Below are 19,100 nucleotides of genomic sequence, written 5' to 3'. Positions count from 1 at the left end.
CCCTTGAGATCCCACTGGTTGCTCAAACTGTTCTCCTTCCTTGTTATTTCCTATTGGTCCAGTCATTGTATTCCCAGCCTTGCGCTTCTCCTGAGGTTCCTTGCAACTGGTTAAGGATTCTGTCCTCCCCTTGTACCCTCCCCCACATGTAAGTTGATGTAAGTTGAGTGTTCAGTGGCTTTTTATTCCTGACGTTTTCTGGAAATAAACTTCCTTGGGAAACCATACAAAAGGTCCCTGTTGTTTACCCTGATCCTAGGCGCGGATACAGTCAGTGCTGTGGAGAGCAGCCTCATTGCTGTGGCATTGAGCAGCCCTGCTCTACCGCTACCTGAAGTGATACAGGTCAGGGTGGCCAATCTCAGTGCAGTCTGGGAAAGGGCTAGCTGGAAATTCTCCCAGTGCTCGCGTCAGATCTCACACTTCATTTTTTTGTTTGTTCTTCTTTGAGGTGTTTGTTAATCTTTCATTTCTGTCTTTTGCCTTCTGCATTTGCTTGTCCCGTTGGGAGAATCCAGAGAAGTTTGGAGAAACACCAGACTTTTTCTCGTCCCCTTAGCCCTCCTCTAAATTTACAGCCTAATGAAGTGCAGATGCATTCTATTTCATAAGATATAAGTTTCTAACATGAAATCAGCTACTAAATTGCGAAAATATCTAGTAAGTGGGGAAACTATGTAATTGAGTGACTGTCACTCTGTCGGAAAGTTCTGCTTTTGAAAAGCATTTCTCTGTGATTACCTCTGATCTGACCATCCTTGTGCTCTTGAAGTCCATACAAAGGAAAATGGTCTAACTGGGTTAGTAACTAGTGAGTTACATCTTGTCATATCTCAGGTCTTAGATATGTCTATCTCAAACCGTCTCTTGGTTCTGTGCTTCACTCTGATGTGAACATTAAGTATTTGGTAGCATCACTAAAGAGTATTCAAAAAGTGTGAAATCTTAAATTTGTATGAAGACTCCAGTTTAGAGAGCTAGATATTCAGGAAGTGAATTTTGTGCTAAATAGGTTATAGAAGAATGGTCAGTTATAGTAGAACTTTGATTTTAGAAAAACCAGGAACTAGAGTGTGCTCATTCCCTCAGGAAACAATAAAAAAAAAGAAATTTAAGAAATGCTTAACTCCTGTATGTACCTTTGAAATTACTAAATATGATAATAATACTATCCCTTATTAGACATATATTCAAGTTTATCCACCATTAATGAACTGATGCATTTATGTGAGGTTAAATACCAGAAACTCCAAATGAAAAGCTTTGCAGTGACAAGTGAGAAGAAACCTTTTTAGACAACAGCAGGATCCAGCCTATAGCTCAGCAAAGAAAACGTGCAGCAGAAGGAGTAGCTACTTGTAGTAAATAGAGTACAGCTCAACAGTAGCAGCCAAGGCAACATCATTAAACGTAACCACAGCAGCTAAAAGCTGAGATGATGCAACACAGCCTCTGTTCCAGTCATGCTAGTGCCTTTTGACTGCCTGTTGGCATGAACTACAAGATAATCGAACAGATCTGGAATTTCATAAATAGCCCATTACCTGTATTGACAGTATAGCTGTCATCCCATGTCCTTCATCAGCCATCAAGGAATGATGCCTACAGCACGTGTGGCTGGAGTAAAATACAGGACTGCCTTTGTATAGGAATACATTGTGAACTTTAGTGCCTGAAGTTAAAATCCATGTATTTAAGAAAAAATTGTGCCCCCCCCCCCCTTATATTCAGAAAGCATAATTACTTCCGTTAAAAATAAACGTAATGCAGTCGATACATTCTGTGATGCCTAGGTACAAAGAATAATTCACTCATTTGGTGACTTGTTCTCAGTATGTTTCTACTATGTGTTTCTATAGTAGAAAATACATATGATATGAAACAGAAATACATCAAGATGAAATTTTGTGAGATTCAAAGTCACAAGCAAGGACAAAACATATCTCATCATTTTGTCCTTCTAAGACTTTAAGATTCAATACTGAGTTGCTTAGTTAACAACTGAAAATAACATATAACAGAATTAGAAAACATTGTTGATCTCCAACAATCTTGGTGCTACCATTTCTTTTTCAGGCTGGAGTAGACATACACAGGTTTGCCTTCTTAAAGATTTAAAAGTTGGTTGTTAATGACATTAATCGTTAAGTAATAATCATTAATTAGTTGAAAGAAATCTAATTCTTTTTGCAGGAATGATTTTGGCTAAGTCTAAAAAAACTAGTTACATAAAACGCTGAAGTCTAGGGAAGATTCATCTCTATTAACGGCTGTTGAGATGAGAAAAGTGTGCCTGGTATAGCCAGAGGAAAAGCACATAGAATTGAAAGAAGGAGCTGGGGAAAAAAAAGGATGGATATTTCTTGACTGAAAACTACAGATGTAGATTGAGTCAAAAGTACTTGAGAATTTATGCCACATTTTGGTTGAAATTTTGTTACTTTTTTATTATTATTTTTCCGTAAAAGCAAAATGTTTCATTTCAAACTCCTCCAAATGAAATGTCTTTCTTTATGGGGTTACTTTGAAATATGCTCATTAAATTTTAAAAGTAAAAACACGGAATAAAAGTTCTTCTCTTTCTCTTTTCCTTCCTTCCTTCCTTCCTTCCTCCCTTCCTTCCTTCCTTCCTTCCTTTCTTCCTTCCTTCCTTCCTTCCGCCCCTTCTTTCCTTCCTTCCTTCCTTCCTTCCCTTCCTCCCTTCCTTCCTTCCTTCCTTCCTTTCTTCCTTCCTTCCTTCCTTCCGCCCCTTCTTTCCTTCCTTCCTTCCTTCCTTCCCTTCCTCCCTTCCTTCCTTCCTTCCTTCCTTTCTTCCTTCCTTCCTTCCTTCCGCCCCTTCTTTCCTTCCTTCCTTCCTTCCTTCCCTTCCTCCCTTCCTTCCTTCCTTCCTTCCTTTCTTCCTTCCTTCCTTCCTTCCGCCCCTTCTTTCCTTCCTTCCTTCCTTCCTTCCCTTCCTCCCTTCCTTCCTTCCTTCCTTCCTTTCTTCCTTCCTTCCTTCCTTCCGCCCCTTCTTTCCTTCCTTCCTTCCTTCCTTCCCTTCCTCCCTTCCTTCCTTCCTTCCTTCCTTTCTTCCTTCCTTCCTTCCTTCCGCCCCTTCTTTCCTTCCTTCCTTCCTTCCTTCCCTTCCTCCCTTCCTTCCTTCCTTCCTTCCTTTCTTCCTTCCTTCCTTCCTTCCGCCCCTTCTTTCCTTCCTTCCTTCCTTCCTTCCCTTCCTCCCTTCCTTCCTTCCTTCCTTCCTTTCTTCCTTCCTTCCTTCCTTCCGCCCCTTCTTTCCTTCCTTCCTTCCTTCCTTCCCTTCCTCCCTTCCTTCCTTCCTTCCTTCCTTTCTTCCTTCCTTCCTTCCTTCCGCCCCTTCTTTCCTTCCTTCCTTCCTTCCTTCCCTTCCTCCCTTCCTTCCTTCCTTCCTTCCTTTCTTCCTTCCTTCCTTCCTTCCGCCCCTTCTTTCCTTCCTTCCTTCCTTCCTTCCCTTCCTCCCTTCCTTCCTTCCTTCCTTCCTTTCTTCCTTCCTTCCTTCCTTCCGCCCCTTCTTTCCTTCCTTCCTTCCTTCCTTCCCTTCCTCCCTTCCTTCCTTCCTTCCTTCCTTTCTTCCTTCCTTCCTTCCTTCCGCCCCTTCTTTCCTTCCTTCCTTCCTTCCTTCCCTTCCTCCCTTCCTTCCTTCCTTCCTTCCTTTCTTCCTTCCTTCCTTCCTTCCGCCCCTTCTTTCCTTCCTTCCTTCCTTCCTTCCCTTCCTCCCTTCCTTCCTTCCTTCCTTCCTTTCTTCCTTCCTTCCTTCCTTCCGCCCCTTCTTTCCTTCCTTCCTTCCTTCCTTCCCTTCCTCCCTTCCTTCCTTCCTTCCTTCCTTTCTTCCTTCCTTCCTTCCTTCCGCCCCTTCTTTCCTTCCTTCCTTCCTTCCTTCCCTTCCTCCCTTCCTTCCTTCCTTCCTTCCTTTCTTCCTTCCTTCCTTCCTTCCGCCCCTTCTTTCCTTCCTTCCTTCCTTCCTTCCCTTCCTCCCTTCCTTCCTTCCTTCCTTCCTTTCTTCCTTCCTTCCTTCCTTCCGCCCCTTCTTTCCTTCCTTCCTTCCTTCCTTCCCTTCCTCCCTTCCTTCCTTCCTTCCTTCCTTTCTTCCTTCCTTCCTTCCTTCCGCCCCTTCTTTCCTTCCTTCCTTCCTTCCTTCCCTTCCTCCCTTCCTTCCTTCCTTCCTTCCTTTCTTCCTTCCTTCCTTCCTTCCGCCCCTTCTTTCCTTCCTTCCTTCCTTCCTTCCCTTCCTCCCTTCCTTCCTTCCTTCCTTCCTTTCTTCCTTCCTTCCTTCCTTCCGCCCCTTCTTTCCTTCCTTCCTTCCTTCCTTCCCTTCCTCCCTTCCTTCCTTCCTTCCTTCCTTTCTTCCTTCCTTCCTTCCTTCCGCCCCTTCTTTCCTTCCTTCCTTCCTTCCTTCCCTTCCTCCCTTCCTTCCTTCCTTCCTTCCTTTCTTCCTTCCTTCCTTCCTTCCGCCCCTTCTTTCCTTCCTTCCTTCCTTCCTTCCCTTCCTCCCTTCCTTCCTTCCTTCCTTCCTTTCTTCCTTCCTTCCTTCCTTCCGCCCCTTCTTTCCTTCCTTCCTTCCTTCCTTCCCTTCCTCCCTTCCTTCCTTCCTTCCTTCCTTTCTTCCTTCCTTCCTTCCTTCCGCCCCTTCTTTCCTTCCTTCCTTCCTTCCTTCCCTTCCTCCCTTCCTTCCTTCCTTCCTTCCTTTCTTCCTTCCTTCCTTCCTTCCGCCCCTTCTTTCCTTCCTTCCTTCCTTCCTTCCCTTCCTCCCTTCCTTCCTTCCTTCCTTCCTTTCTTCCTTCCTTCCTTCCTTCCGCCACTTCCTTCCTCTTTCTTTTCTTTCTTTTTCTTTCTCTTTTCTCAGTTTACTTTAAGGAGATAAGAACTTAATTTCTATTTTCAGCTCCTTTAGATTGACTTTGAATTACTTCATCTGGTTTGACCAGGGAAGTGAAAAGTCAGCTTTTCATGCAGTACAGTTTCTGAGAAGTCAGGAGTGGATATTGTACCTAGTATAGAATATCATTACAAGAAATACAATAGGAAAAGACTATAATAGTGGTAGTATAGCAGCTATTTTAGTCTTATGATGTGTAACATGATTAAGGTTATTTCTTCAACTAGGAGTATTTTGTATCCTGGTTTACACTGTGATTGAAGACATATTTTCTTATGTAAAAACTGTTATGTCATGTGAAATGTGCAAACAATAAAAAACACCTTATAATGAAATCTGCCAAGACTGATTGAAAAAGCAACAGTTCAAAAAGGGGTTGAGAAAATAATTCTGACCAGGATATCCTATTTTGCTGGTTTGACTGCTCTGATTGAAACCGTCTGTGAAGAAAACAGGCTTTGCGTGATAGGCCCCGATACAAATTAATAAGACAACACTGTGTTGACCTACTAAGCAAAAAACACAACAGCCCAGTAACTACAAACAGACACAGCTATTTTACTGCTTTGCTAAGAACTTCCCTTCTCCCGCCCAAATTGTTTTGTGGTGGCTTCTTTTGGCTGTAGGTAAATTCCCCTGTTAAAATGAACACTTTCCCAAACAATCCCACCTGTGAATGATTGCAGCCTTTAACACTTAGGTTACATTTTCTCCTAACAGTTCACCCAAAGAGGCATTTTTGTTCTCTTTTGTTTTTAAGCAGCTTAGTAGTTATATTACATAAACCAAACGGGATGCTAGGGAGCTTGATCCCAAGGGTCAAGATTTAGAGGTTCCCACCAGAGACTCTAATCACTATTGTAATCTGCATCAGAATTATGTCCTGTAACAAGTCAGGGTGAACACATTGATCCTGTAACTTGAATAAAATTACCGAACTACAGGTAAGGACTCTGTACCCTCCTCAAGGAAGTGAAGTGCAGTTTTTATGTGACTAACACAAAATATTTTATAGCATCGGAGTAGCAGTTAATCTGTTTCAAGTGTGCCTATGACAGAGGAATCCAATATTGCCTTTGTCTCTGCATGAGACATTACAAGACTTCTGCCGCCACCCTGGACCCTGTGACACTCTGCACATCATGTGTTTGACAATTTATTTCACTGAACTTGAACAATGTTTTTTTCATTATCCCTGTGTTTTACTGAAATTTTGTAACACTGCCTAATCTGTCTCCTAATGATATTTACAGCAGAGAGGGTATATCTCAAATGCCTTTTTCCAAGATAGCTGAACACCTGGATAGTATCAATCTTTTAATAGAAATTCAGATTTTTAACTCCTTGGTTACTAACTGTAATTTGAAAAAGTCTATTTGTCAATATCAGGAGAATGAGACTAAACAAGTGAACAACCATAAGAGCTTCCAAGAACTGTTTTCACAAGTAAGTATACTCACAGTATAAATATTAATCTCATTGTCCAACAGTCTGTTCAATTTATGACTTTTTCTTTCAATTTCTAAATTCCAAATTCTAATGGACTAATAGTTTCCATGTTGAAGGTATTTTCACAGTATAAACAAAGTAGGCATTTTCCCATGAAAAGAACACTAAGAATTTGAACAACATCCATCCAGCATAAGGGAAACAGCAAGATGTAGTCTCTCTCCAAATGCAGAGCTCATGCAACCACATGGGACACTAGATGCCAAACTGATTGATGCTCAGCAACAGGACTTAGGCACCAGTAAATATTAACCTAGAACTGTCTGGCAGTCTAAATTGTCTGAGTTATATGTGGGCAGACGGTGTCGTTTCTGATCTATTAGAAACCTCCTTCTCAGGATTTTAGATGGTATATGAAGCTGTAGAAAAAGTCTATGATTTTAAATAACTGCCTCCTGGAAATGCATTTGGGAAGACAGTATTGGAGACAGTAGGATTTAATGTGCTCTTAGAGAATTATACATCCATGGTTTCAGTTATAATAAGTCATATTATGTATAGGAAAAATGTGAAGAGTTAAACATTTTACTGTACAATTCAGTAATTTCCTAGATTTATGAGATGTAGTATCAATTCTAAGTAAAAATCAAAGAAGCAAACACCACAACCCCCCAAACAAAAACACAAAAAACCACCCCACTGAATAGTAACCAAACTATTACAAGGATACATAATTCAAGAAGAATTTTTCTATCCTTTTTAATTAATTTTAAACCTGTTTTTCAGTTTGACAGTTGCTGTAAATCCCTAAAGTATTTTCATTTCAGCAAAAGTAACATTTCAGATAGTGAACAGTGTGTACTGTTTGGGAATATACATTGCTACAGAAATTGAAGATTCTGTTCCTTCTGTCACTGCCACAGTATTTCATGTGACATAACTCATCCGTCCCACTCATCCTTGATATTGTTGATGGTAATTAAAATCCTTTCTTTGGCTTGGAAGGTGGATTTGAACCTGGACTGCCATATTTTAAGACATAGTCTGTGTCTGAGGATTGAAAAATATGTTAAACTCTCATGGTGAACATGTTTTACTTCTCTGGTGTTACATAAAATTTGTTTGGGCCAGAAGAAGCATCATGGTGACTGTATACAGTGATCATGCAAAGAGTCAACACTGAAATGCCTTTCCAAATGAGACAGCAGAATAGTTTGGAGCAGATGTTTCAGCATCTCTGATGCCATTGTGTCTAAGTGGGGAATTATCTCCTTTTTATAGTAAAGCTGTATCTGATTTAAACTGCCTAACACCAGGAAATAGTTCATTCCTAAGAACACGTGGTCACATTCTGAGGTTCAATGTATAACCTTGTGAGGAAGATGAAGGCTAGAGTAGACTTTTTTTGCATTTGTTACCTTCCAGTTCAGTCCAGGATTTTCAATGTTGTGGTTGACTTTCACCATTCCTATCTTAAGTGGCTGATGCTGTGATGAAAATTCTAGAGCTAACCTGACAACTGATTGTCACTGACAGGTCTTGAAATGCCTTTCACAAAAGTTAAAGTTTTAAGATGTTCCAGTGATAAGCACAACAGAGCTCTCAGCAGCTCCTGCCCATTCATCCAATTCTTTTCTTTATGAAACTTGTGACTGAAAACTGTCTCTGGCAGTGAGTACAGTGAAATATCAATGGTTTTAATTGATAGCTGAAAAGTCTTTTATCCAGCTTCAGTGTGGTTTCAGTGCAGGATCATAGGATAATTCAAGTTGGAAGGCTTAAATTTAATTGCAAGCTTAAATTCTTTGCTGACTGAAAACCTTTATCATGTACCTGTTGTTCTAAAGACTCCTCTGTGGTACTGAGTGACTCACAAACACGTATTAAAAATTTCAGCTTCCCACATGACCAGCACATTACTGAGCTGGAAAGCAAAGTCTGGAGAATTTATGAGAGTGGCTCAGATAACACAGGAAGCCATAACTAGAATGGAGCTCCTGACTTTTAATAATATTGACTCTTGACTCTGCTTTTGTCATGGTAATATCCTCCCCTGTGGGAATGGGAACATGGGTTTATTGACCACCAAACACATTTTTGATTATGTAGCACACTTAAGAATATTTGTTTCTAGTTCAGGTTAAAGAATCACACGTTAAGGAATGTTTTAGGGGTCACTTGCTTCTAATTTCATGGAAGCACATATACTTTCTTAAGTTGTTATACAGATAATTGTAATCAAAGATAACAAAATTAAATTCAAACAAATAAGATTCTGGTTGGTGAAGTATAGGGACATCTTTCATCAAGGCAAAGATCTTTCATCAGGTGTTTCTCTCTGCAGAGAGGCTGACCAACACAGCAGGACTAATGTATATTCTAAGTTCAAATGGTGTCATAACATTTTTCATGACACGAATAACCATCATGTATGCATTATATGACAGTTGAAATATGGTAGGTGCTTCCAGCAGTCCAGTGTTTCCCGTTCTGGCAATAGGTTGACATTAACCAAGAGGGGAAAATACACCTTCCTGTAACTCTCAGGCTCTCTTATCTAAATTTTCATTTGGCCAAAGTCCAGGATTTAGTTTACGACCTCTGATGAGTTCACAGTACAAAGGAGAAAACCCACAAATCTCATCCGCATAGTCTTACCCATTTCCCTTTTATTATATTATTTCTCATAGTTGCTGTAAATTTCCATGCTTCTTTTAACATTGCACAATTTATTGGCAAAGTAGTTTAATTCCATGTTTTTATTAACAATTAATTGATATTGGAAACCCATGCTCTGGCGATATTTATTATATGGAAATTTTAGTTTTAATAACTAGGAAAAATAACAGTGTGAAAGCTGAACTCTTTTTATGTGGCATATTTTGTAGGGATTTTCCTTTCACATCTCATCAACTGCCAGTCAAATAGTAGTTTATAACATTAATAAAATGTAAGTGGAGAATATCTGATGACAGAAACATAATTTTCTTAAACCATAAGCTAAACATAGCATTTTAGTATTATCACCTAAGGTGGGTACAATAAGACACCTTATACATTTTCCTTTTCTATGCCAAACTCTATTTTTCCTATTCCTTCTTATTATTAAAGTAGGATTCTGGCTTAATTTAATCCAAAGTAGTATGTTGTTTAAATTTCCTGAGAGAGCTATTAATCTGCAGGAGCTGAATTTATCTGACCTAGCTGAGGGACCTACTCTAAGTCAGCATTTTTCAGCAGTGAGGTGGTAACATCTCTGGGGAGAATTAAGTCTTGTAATAGAGATTCAAATAGGATCTAGGAAAATGAAAAAAGTTTTTCTTTTTTATTAGATATTTTTCTTCAGGGACTTACTAAATGCTGAACCATTTATTGAATATCCTGTAAGCATTTTGGTTTTCCTTCACAAGAACAAGAGAACAGCTGGCTAGCTGCCGTGTTCTTCCTGGGGTGAGTGAACAGCTGGCGTGGTTGGTGGGGGAATTGCACGTTCAGTTCTTGACAGGGACGTGTATCTCCTCTACTCTGCAAGGAGGATGGAGATATGTAGATAAGAGTGGGGCAGTGCAAAGGGCTGAGAACTGGCAGGGGCTTTGGGATTTTGATAGTATTTTGAAGCCATCAGGTCATGTGCTGTGATCAGTCAAGCTGGAAATTCACACAGCTACCATAGCACATGAGTCTCATTCACCACATTGGAGATCAGTGGCAGTTTTATTCTATGTTCTCTCCATCTGCTGGCATGGAATAAAGATTGTACAGCTGGTTCAAAACTTTGGCAGACACCACTTCAGTACCTTCTCAGTTCCTGCCTGTCTCGTCTGGGACATACAGTCTAACATTTGGCAGGTCCTTTTGTCTCACTTCTGTGAAAGTGGAAAACACTTTCTACATGGCCAACACATGAGAGTAAATTTGTATTGAGGATTACTTTGTATTATTTCTTACAATGGTGGGCAAATATCCCTTTGAATTTCATATTAATTGGGCTACCTGAGTACTAGGCTTTGGTAGGTTCCTCACAGACTTCTCAAATAAGGAGAGCTTGGGTTTTGTTTGGAAACTTGGATGACTTGAAATAATCTTACCTGAGTTGAAAGGACTGGGTTATCTCTGATCCATAGGTACTTAGTTTGTATCTATTTTGCAAGCCTCTCGGCATCTTCCACATCACTGCCTTTAAAAAAAATCAAAATATCAGAGTGCCTGAGTATTTGTTTAGATAAATTAGTTTCCTAACTTACGCAGTATAAGGAATTTTTATTTACCAATTATCAGTTGATCTACTGACACTAATTTAAAGAGGAGTCATCTACTTACAGTGGTGTCCAAGAAATAATTATATTTTATGCTGAAAATATTTTACTGTTTAATGACTTCTGGATTGCTCACTGGATAAGACACTGGAGGTCAGAGAATACTTTACCCTGTGAGCAAACAGTGAAAGTAAAGAGTCTGTACCCTTGACATTCCCAAACCAGAGGCAAACAAGGACAGAAGTAACTCATTTAAGCATTCTAGTGGCATGCTTAACAATGGAAAGGGAAAAATGGATTCATCACTGTAATTAAAATAGATTAAACAGACACGGAATTTATTAGTCATGGAAAAATCACAGCTTCCAGCTCTTGAGACAGTTTCTGGAAGGCTATTTTTGTGATATGATTGACTTTAAAATGGAATCCACAGTACTTTGAGAATTATCTGGAGGCGGGACCAGCAAATGCATTCAAACTGTCATAGATCAGTATTGGGAAAGGAATAATTTGCAAATAACACTTCCAACATCTTCTGAACTATGCTGCTACTTGGAAGCTACTGTGGTTGTCTTCCTTTCTGCAGGCTAAGAAAACAGGCAGTACTCTGCTTGTTTGCATGTAGCATGGGAGCACCAAGAATGTGGAGAAAGTTTGGATAAGGTGTAGAGTGAGTAAATGGAATAGGCCAGATGAGATCAGAAAGGTAGGAAGAAATCTAAAATTGCAGGTACAGCTGGTCAAGACAAGCATGGCATGACAAGTGTCTATCCTGACACTTACTAGGTGATGCAAGCTTGATGACCATGGAGATTCCTCTCTCCCAGCCATATAGTCAGAGATGCACCTGCTCCTACCCCAGCTCTTAAGTCAGATTGCTGTCTTCAAGTCAATTTCTCCATCTGTCATCTGAACTCTTTACTTGGGGCTTTGGGTAATGGAAGATATGATCTCAATGAATTTTTTGCACTGGGAAATGCTTTCTTTTATGGCTACAAGTGTATTCAAGTATAATAATAATAATAATAATAATAATAATAATAATAATAATATTTAAAAGCTAGGCTTTTCTTAAGGAGTCTCAGGCTTGTCAGAGCTTTGAGAAATTGTATAACAAGTTATATGTGTGATGCTTCGTGAACAGAGTTTATCATCATTGATTACATGCTGCAAGGAAGCAGATGCATTTTATAAACAAACAATTCTAACACTTTTCAAGGGAGCAAAATACTTTAGGCACTGCAATAAAACTATCAACCATTATGAGTCCAAGCCAATACACTAAATTAATATCATATTGTGTGAGAAAGAAGAGGCATGATTCTGAAGTAACTTCAATCTTTCACTAGTTTAACTCTCGGCCTTAAGAGGATTGGATGAGATTCATAAATGAGCAAAATATGCTCAAAGTTGAATGATACTTTTCATTGTGTGATGGGAAAGTGATAAATTTTCTTCAGTTAACTTAGGACAAGCAGCAAAATTTAAAAGAAGAGATGTTTATTAGAATGTTTCCAATTTTAAGTCTCAGGGTCCTACCAAAGACTTTGAAATTGTCAACATGGCCCCTTATAAGTTTATTACTTGCCTATGAACTGGCATGTGTTTTAGATTTGTTAGAGGAAGTTTTCTAATGTACACTTTCAGTGTTTCTCTACTGTAAACAACTCTTTAATACAGAAAGTTGTACCGTGAGCCAAGCTGGACTTTTACTGGTCACCAGTGTCAGCTGCAGAACCAAGTCTGACCTTCAATCTCTGACTTCAATTAGTCACAGAACTAATTTATTTTTCATTTTCCAGACCATTTGTCTTCTTGGAAACCACAGTGACTTATATAATTCCAAGAGTTACACTTGGAAAAAATTATTGTAGTGTGTTCATCTGTATTTAGTTTTAACACGTGTTCATACCAGTGATTTATACATTACAAAAGGTGCTAGTTTATTTGAGTTAGAAGATTTTGTGGCTCTGTTAGCGTTTGTGTCTGGAATATGTTCTCTTCAGGATGAATGTGGTTTGATTTTGATCTTTTTATGCTTTCCTAAGCATAGGTGCATAGGTATACTGCAGTACCTGTCAGGTTGCCATGTTTTAGCTATTTGGTTAAATCTTCTACTGCTCAATACTGTGATCAGTATGGCAGAACTTGAAAAAAAATTCAGTATTTATGAATTTGCACTGAAGGTCAGATGGCTGTTCAGTGAATATGTTTTCTTTGTGCCTATTTGAGATACCATAGCTGTAAGATTTCCAGTATTAGCAAATCATATTTTGTGGTATACCAACACTATTTTTTCATCAGTGAAGAAGAATTACGTTTCCTTTGTGGTGCAGTACTGTGTACACACAATTATCATGAACAATAACTAGAATTAAGCACATTGTTCATGATGCAGGACAAATAATAATTCCCTTTCTCCCTCTTTATATTCTAGATAACATAGTAAATACATACATACATACAAGACACACAAAAGTCAAAGTTAGCAGTGAAAGTTTAGACAATAACAACCAAGAAGAATAAAATCCTCAGACAGGGATAATTGCTAGGATATTCTCACCAGCACTCTGGATTTCAGAATGTCCCAGAGACTAACATCTTTCATCCATACTGTTTGGAGGTAGGTAGCTTGCCCTCATCCTGAAGCCCAAGCAGACTTATTTCTCTTCTGTACTGTATTGCATAGGATAGCAACCCAGACACACAGAAAACACAGAAAGAATCAGTGACAGAAGGAATTACAGAAGGAATCACAGAAGGAATCACAGCATGTTCAGGTAGTCTAGACATAGCTTCACTCTCCTACTACTGAAAATGCCTTTCCAATATTATCTATTCTTAGATTAGGCTACTGACCATCTTGAAAAAGAAAGGACAAGTCTGGGAAACCTGCTTCTCTGCAAAAACACTCTGTCCTTGAGACCTTCCTACAGCTATGGTGTCTTGGCCTTTCTGAAGGTCTAATTTGCAAGTGCGCAATTTCACCATTCCTAGCTAAAAAAACTTTTATCTGATATGAAAGCACAGGCACTAACACACTGTGTTTTTCATAAATCTATTAAAAAATATGTTTTAAAAAATCTTGTTGAATGGTAGTAATTTATATGTTAATTTTATTTGTGTCAAGCTATTTAAAGTTTGGTTTTTGCAATTTCTAGAGCTAATCTTGGAACACAATGTCCAGGGAGACAGACGATGGAAGAATTTTGAGGTTGATTTCTAAAAGCCTCCCAATTTTCCCATTGGTAGTGACTGTGGGATTTTTTGGAAGCCGTACGGAATGCGCTTTTTACAGTTTTCCAGTGAAACATCCAGAATGGGCATTCTCAGAGCCCTTTCATACTGTCTAGGTTAGCAGCCAAGCCTTCTCCCACTCTGGCATTTTAAGCTCACTAGAGCTTCAGTTGGTAGGTGCAGATGATATACCACTTTCAGTGACTTTAACAGTCACTATGAAACACACAGTTCTGCTTATGTTTTCTTTAGAAAAATGAAAGGAAAAAGGGGTTAGTGTACACAGTGGCAAGTCAGTGGGAAGATGCAACCTTGAAGTTTTTCAGATAAGCATTGGAAACAGCCTAATTCAAAGCTTTGGGTGGAAAAATTGCCAGTATGATTTAATGTTTTAGAAATTCTGTAGCAAGCTATGCCTCAGGATCTCAGTGGTGATCCAGCTCCTTTAAAGGTGCCCTTGAGACACTAATTTCTCATCATACAAACACTGTGGTAATCTACTAAAAAGAGGTCTTTGAGGATGGTCTTGCAAGTCCTCTTCTGAGAGGTATGCTAGGATGGAGTTTAGACCCAGGAACTTACTGTGGTGTGACTGTGCTTGCAGCACTGGAGAATCTGGGAGGTCCTGAGGCTGACAAGGAAATTTATGTGCCTGATAGAATTGTCTTGAGGTCTAAGTGAAAAAGTAATATCTCAGTGATCTACAGTCATCAATTTGATCCTTCCATCAGTTCCATCCATTCCAGCCTGTGATCTGTCTAGAATACAATGTACACGCATATGACACATACTCATCTACACCTGTTGAGAATACAACTCAGTTTACCTGACTCAGAAAATGCATTAACAATCCAAAAGCTAATATGTAAAGTCTACTCAAAGTCTAAGTAAGGAAGAAAATGTGTAAGTAGATGCTGTAGAAAATAAGACATCATAGAACACTTTCATAGATAATGAGAAGGATAATGAGATGCTGTTAGCCTCATTGTCTCCAAGAGGCAGTTTGGAATAAAAAAAGTCTCATAGATGGCTCAGGATGCTTCCAATACCTGATTCATTGTACTTGTAATGTGATAATTTATGCAAAAATCAGCATGCAAAAATGGAATGCCATATGGGTTTCTTTTCGAAATAGAGCCACACCCGAGTATTGTATTAAGGATTAAAGACTTAGATGAAATGTTTGGATTTTTTTTTCCCCTGTAACATAGCATAGAAATTTATGGAAAATAACTTCTGGATTAAGAGAATAAGGTCATTGCCAGTGTTATTTTTTCCTGGAATATACTCCTAAAAATCTAATAAAATGTTTTTCTCTTTCCATCTTTAGCTCTGCATGTGTGCAAGAGATATTCATAGCATCACATTCCTTATTTCTAATGACTTTGACAGGTGTCCTTTCAATCCATAAATGCCTGCATCACTGCCTGATTTGGAGCCTGCTTTTTGCTGTCAGTTTTGCCCAGAACTGTATTTTATTTACCTTTTCCATTCTTGCTATCATTACTAGTGCACATTGTGAGCTCAATGGAGTTCAGGATACAAAAAGGAGAAACTTCTGGCTGCTTCCTAAAGATGGTGAACATATCTTTTGCACTGGATATAAAAGGAATTGCAGGGAGTCTTCATATTTCAGCTAAAAAGGATTCAGTAATTTTATTCCATTTGCTAGATTGCTGGATATTTACAGTCATTTCCCACACAGTTATGACAGCCAATCTGTGTAAAGGAAGAGTAAAATAAGAGAATAAAAAAGAATGAGCAATAAGGGGCCATGCAGAAAAAATGCAAATCAAAGTGCAGAAAAAAAAATCCAAAATAACAAGAGAAAAATAGAAAACAATCAAAGGAACAAGAAGAAGACAGAAAGAATAAGAAGCTGATGGGGAGAAGTTTTTTCAGAACTAGCAATATATGGAGAGAGAGAACCATTATGTATAGAATTTGGAAATGCATACTAGGCAGACGTACAGCTTTGGCTTAACAGCAAGAGAGCCTGAGGCCTGACTCAGTGTTGGATTCATATACCTCCCATATTGCTCAAAACTGAGAGAGTCTGAATTTACTAGCTCAATCTGCATTTAATATTTAAGTTATCGAGGCTGCAACAATGAATTCTCTTATTCTTAAAGCAGACACAGGGCTGTGGCACAGCTCTGTTCCCACTTAGCAAGGCAACGCAGTCATGGACCCAGTCTCAGTCCACATTGGGATGAGATCAAGTCACTAAGTTTGGAATGATATTTTAGCTCATCTGTTCTTTGGTTCTGGGTCATTTATATCCAAGCTTTTGCTTTGTGTTCTGTTCTCTTCTCTGTCTATTGCCTCTCTGATTATGGGTATTAAGTCTGGGGACTGAGCCGGGTTGTGTTGTATCCATACTCACTTCCATTGTTGGCAAATCTTTAATAATTTGTCTCCCAAAACAGATGGAGATGTTTGCTTACTACAGTCTTATGACAGGAATCTTGAAGAAAATAATTGAATTTTACTCTAGAGTGAAAGCATCACAAAAGCTTTTGCCAGTAGGAAGGAGGGTAGACATTAAAAAGTGGTGCACCAAAATGAGAATTTTAGTTTGAAGGAGGCTTCAAATCTTACTTTAAATCCTATTTTGCAATAGTTTCTTGGCCTGTTCATCAGCCACAGAAAAAGTTCATCAGAAGCTAAGCCTTATTGCTTTTTCTATGGTGCAGGAAGGGCTGTGATTAAAGCTGGTCATGTTATAAAACAACTCAGTTACAACTGAAGGAAACAATTAAGTTCAGATTCAGTAGACTTGCTAACTTAGTTCTTCTCTGTAATATATATCTTTTACTCTAAGCTGCTGTAACAGCTCTAAATAGCAAACCTAAGGTAGTACTGCTGTAGACAGTAACTGAGCTAGGGAGAAATATTTAGCAGAAAGATTCCTCTGAGACATACGCGTGGGTTGTTTTTAAACTGGATTTGCTACTTAGAGGGTGAGCTACCAGTTATTCTGTTTTTTGTTAACTTACAGGGCTGTTGTTTTCCGAGCAGAGAAGTCTTTATTTTTATTTGCCATTAGTCTCTGAAATGAAACAATTCCAGTTACTTGCTACTGTTGTTGCTGCTGGCAAGAAAACTACTTTTACAAGCCACACAACTAAGAATAATAGTAATATCTTCCTGAGACTTGCTCTTTGACACACCTTTACCTTATTTAACACTGGGGCAATGCCAGCTGGGACCACCCATTCTTGGAAATATAAAGGACCAGCACAAATTGGAAAAATGTTGATTGTTGAATCATCGTGTGGTATATCCAGTTCCAGTTCCTCAGGGCAACACTTAGCAGCAGCCCACATGGAATACCAGGTCACAGAGAGAAGCTCTGAGCCTGTCCGTGGCCCTTATTCAGGAAAACTTTTTTTATTCAGAAATTGTGCTAATGTGTATTTTAACAGTTAGCATATGTTTTAAAATCTTTTGACTTCAGTGGCTTTTAGACACATTCATAAGGTCCTGTGGGCTAAGGTCTAAGCCAGTAGACATCATTTTTCCCTGAAGAATTTTATGAAGCTTATGTGACCCTCTGCCAGCATTTCAGAGACACATACATTTCTTTGTCTTACTGATACTTCTGCAGTGACATGAAAGTTATTACTGTGTTTTCAAGTATGTAAATATAAAAGTGGTACTTTTGATTTACCTGCTTTAGGACAACAAACAGGCTTACTGAAATAAAAGGATCATTATTAACTGATTATCAATACATCTTTTGCTTAAAAAAATTCTATTAATACAAAAAGCTGTCTCAGGACAAAGTATGCATGTAGACCAACAAGGCCTTGGTTTCAGACAGAAATTATGAGGTAATTGAATCAGATTCATAGACTTGTCACTCCTGCTGGGAATTTAATAGAAAGCGCTGTTCTCTGGTTCAGCTTTTGGGTGCTTTTAATAGGTTCCAGCTCTAGAAGAATGAACAACTTTCAAAGTACTTAATCTGTTATCAGGGTATGAGGCTACTGACAATTCTTATAATGTATATGAGTAATCAAGCATTCAGGTACTTAAATTTGTACAGTTACATATTAGGATAAAATGAAATATTGGGAAGGAAGACATCAGCTGTTTCATGTGCCTTTGATGCATCAATATAGATTAAACATGCCGGTGCCACATTTAATAACTAAGGCTATTTGGAAGGAATTTATTATTTTCAGGAAGTAATCCTGTGCATAAAAGCAATCATTGTTTCACAAAGTCACATAGGATATGTCTTTGTCAGAAAAGACAGAAGAGATTTCATAACACGTCAAGCTCTTTTCATAGCACTGTTTACAAATGGACTTTACTGGGGTTCTGATTTTCCTTGTAGATATAAATTTATTCACTGAGATCAATGTATCTCTTCTAACTGCAAGATTTATGAAATTAAAAATGTGGGCTATCTGCAAATATTTCTTGGTCTAACTAAATGAGGATTATATACAAAACAGAAGCACAGTAATACATTTTACATAGTAAGCCCTCCCAGGTTTCAGCAGTAACAAAGAGGTCTACTGAACTGGAAGAGAGCTGCAAGTGGTGCTGGAGCACGTCCAAAGAATGTTTACAAAGCTGGTGAAGAGTCTGGAACACAAGTCTTATAAGGAATGGCTGAGGGAACTGGGGTTTAGCCTGTGGAGAAGAGAGACCTTGTTGGTCTCTACAACTACCTGAAAGAAAATTGACACCAAGGGCATGTCAGTTTCTTCTCCTGGGTAGGAAACAAGAAGACAAGAGGAAGCGGCCTCTGGTCGCACCAGGGGAGGTTTGGATTGGATATTAGGAAAAATTTCTTCATGGAAAGAGTTGTCATACATTGGAACAGTCTGTCCAGGGCAATGGTGGAATCATCATTACTGAAAGTATTTAAAAAATATGTGGGTATGGCACCTGAAAACATGAATTTGTGGTGAACACACTGGTTGTTGACAGATGGACCTGGTGATCTTGGAAGCCTTTCCATTATTCCATGAAACATCCATGCAGCAGTGCTCTAGACAATGAGATGGAACACTCAGAAAGGTCTGAAAACATTCCAGGGCATTTATATTTACATTTACATTTACATTTACATTTACATTTACATTTAAGAATTTCAGACTTACACCTGGTAAAGCTAACACATTTTGAAAAGACTCAGTGAAATATTTTGGTGCATAAGCCATTGTCAAAGATTAGGATTCAAGATGAAAGCTAACATGACAGATGATTATCCAACACATGCCTATGCTGAAATTCTTACACCTTTCTTT

The sequence above is a fragment of the Geospiza fortis genome, unplaced genomic scaffold, assembly GCF_000277835.1.
Source record: "Geospiza fortis unplaced genomic scaffold, GeoFor_1.0 scaffold443, whole genome shotgun sequence".
Lineage (NCBI taxonomy): Eukaryota > Metazoa > Chordata > Aves > Passeriformes > Thraupidae > Geospiza > Geospiza fortis.
This window is presented reverse-complemented; position numbering follows the sequence as displayed.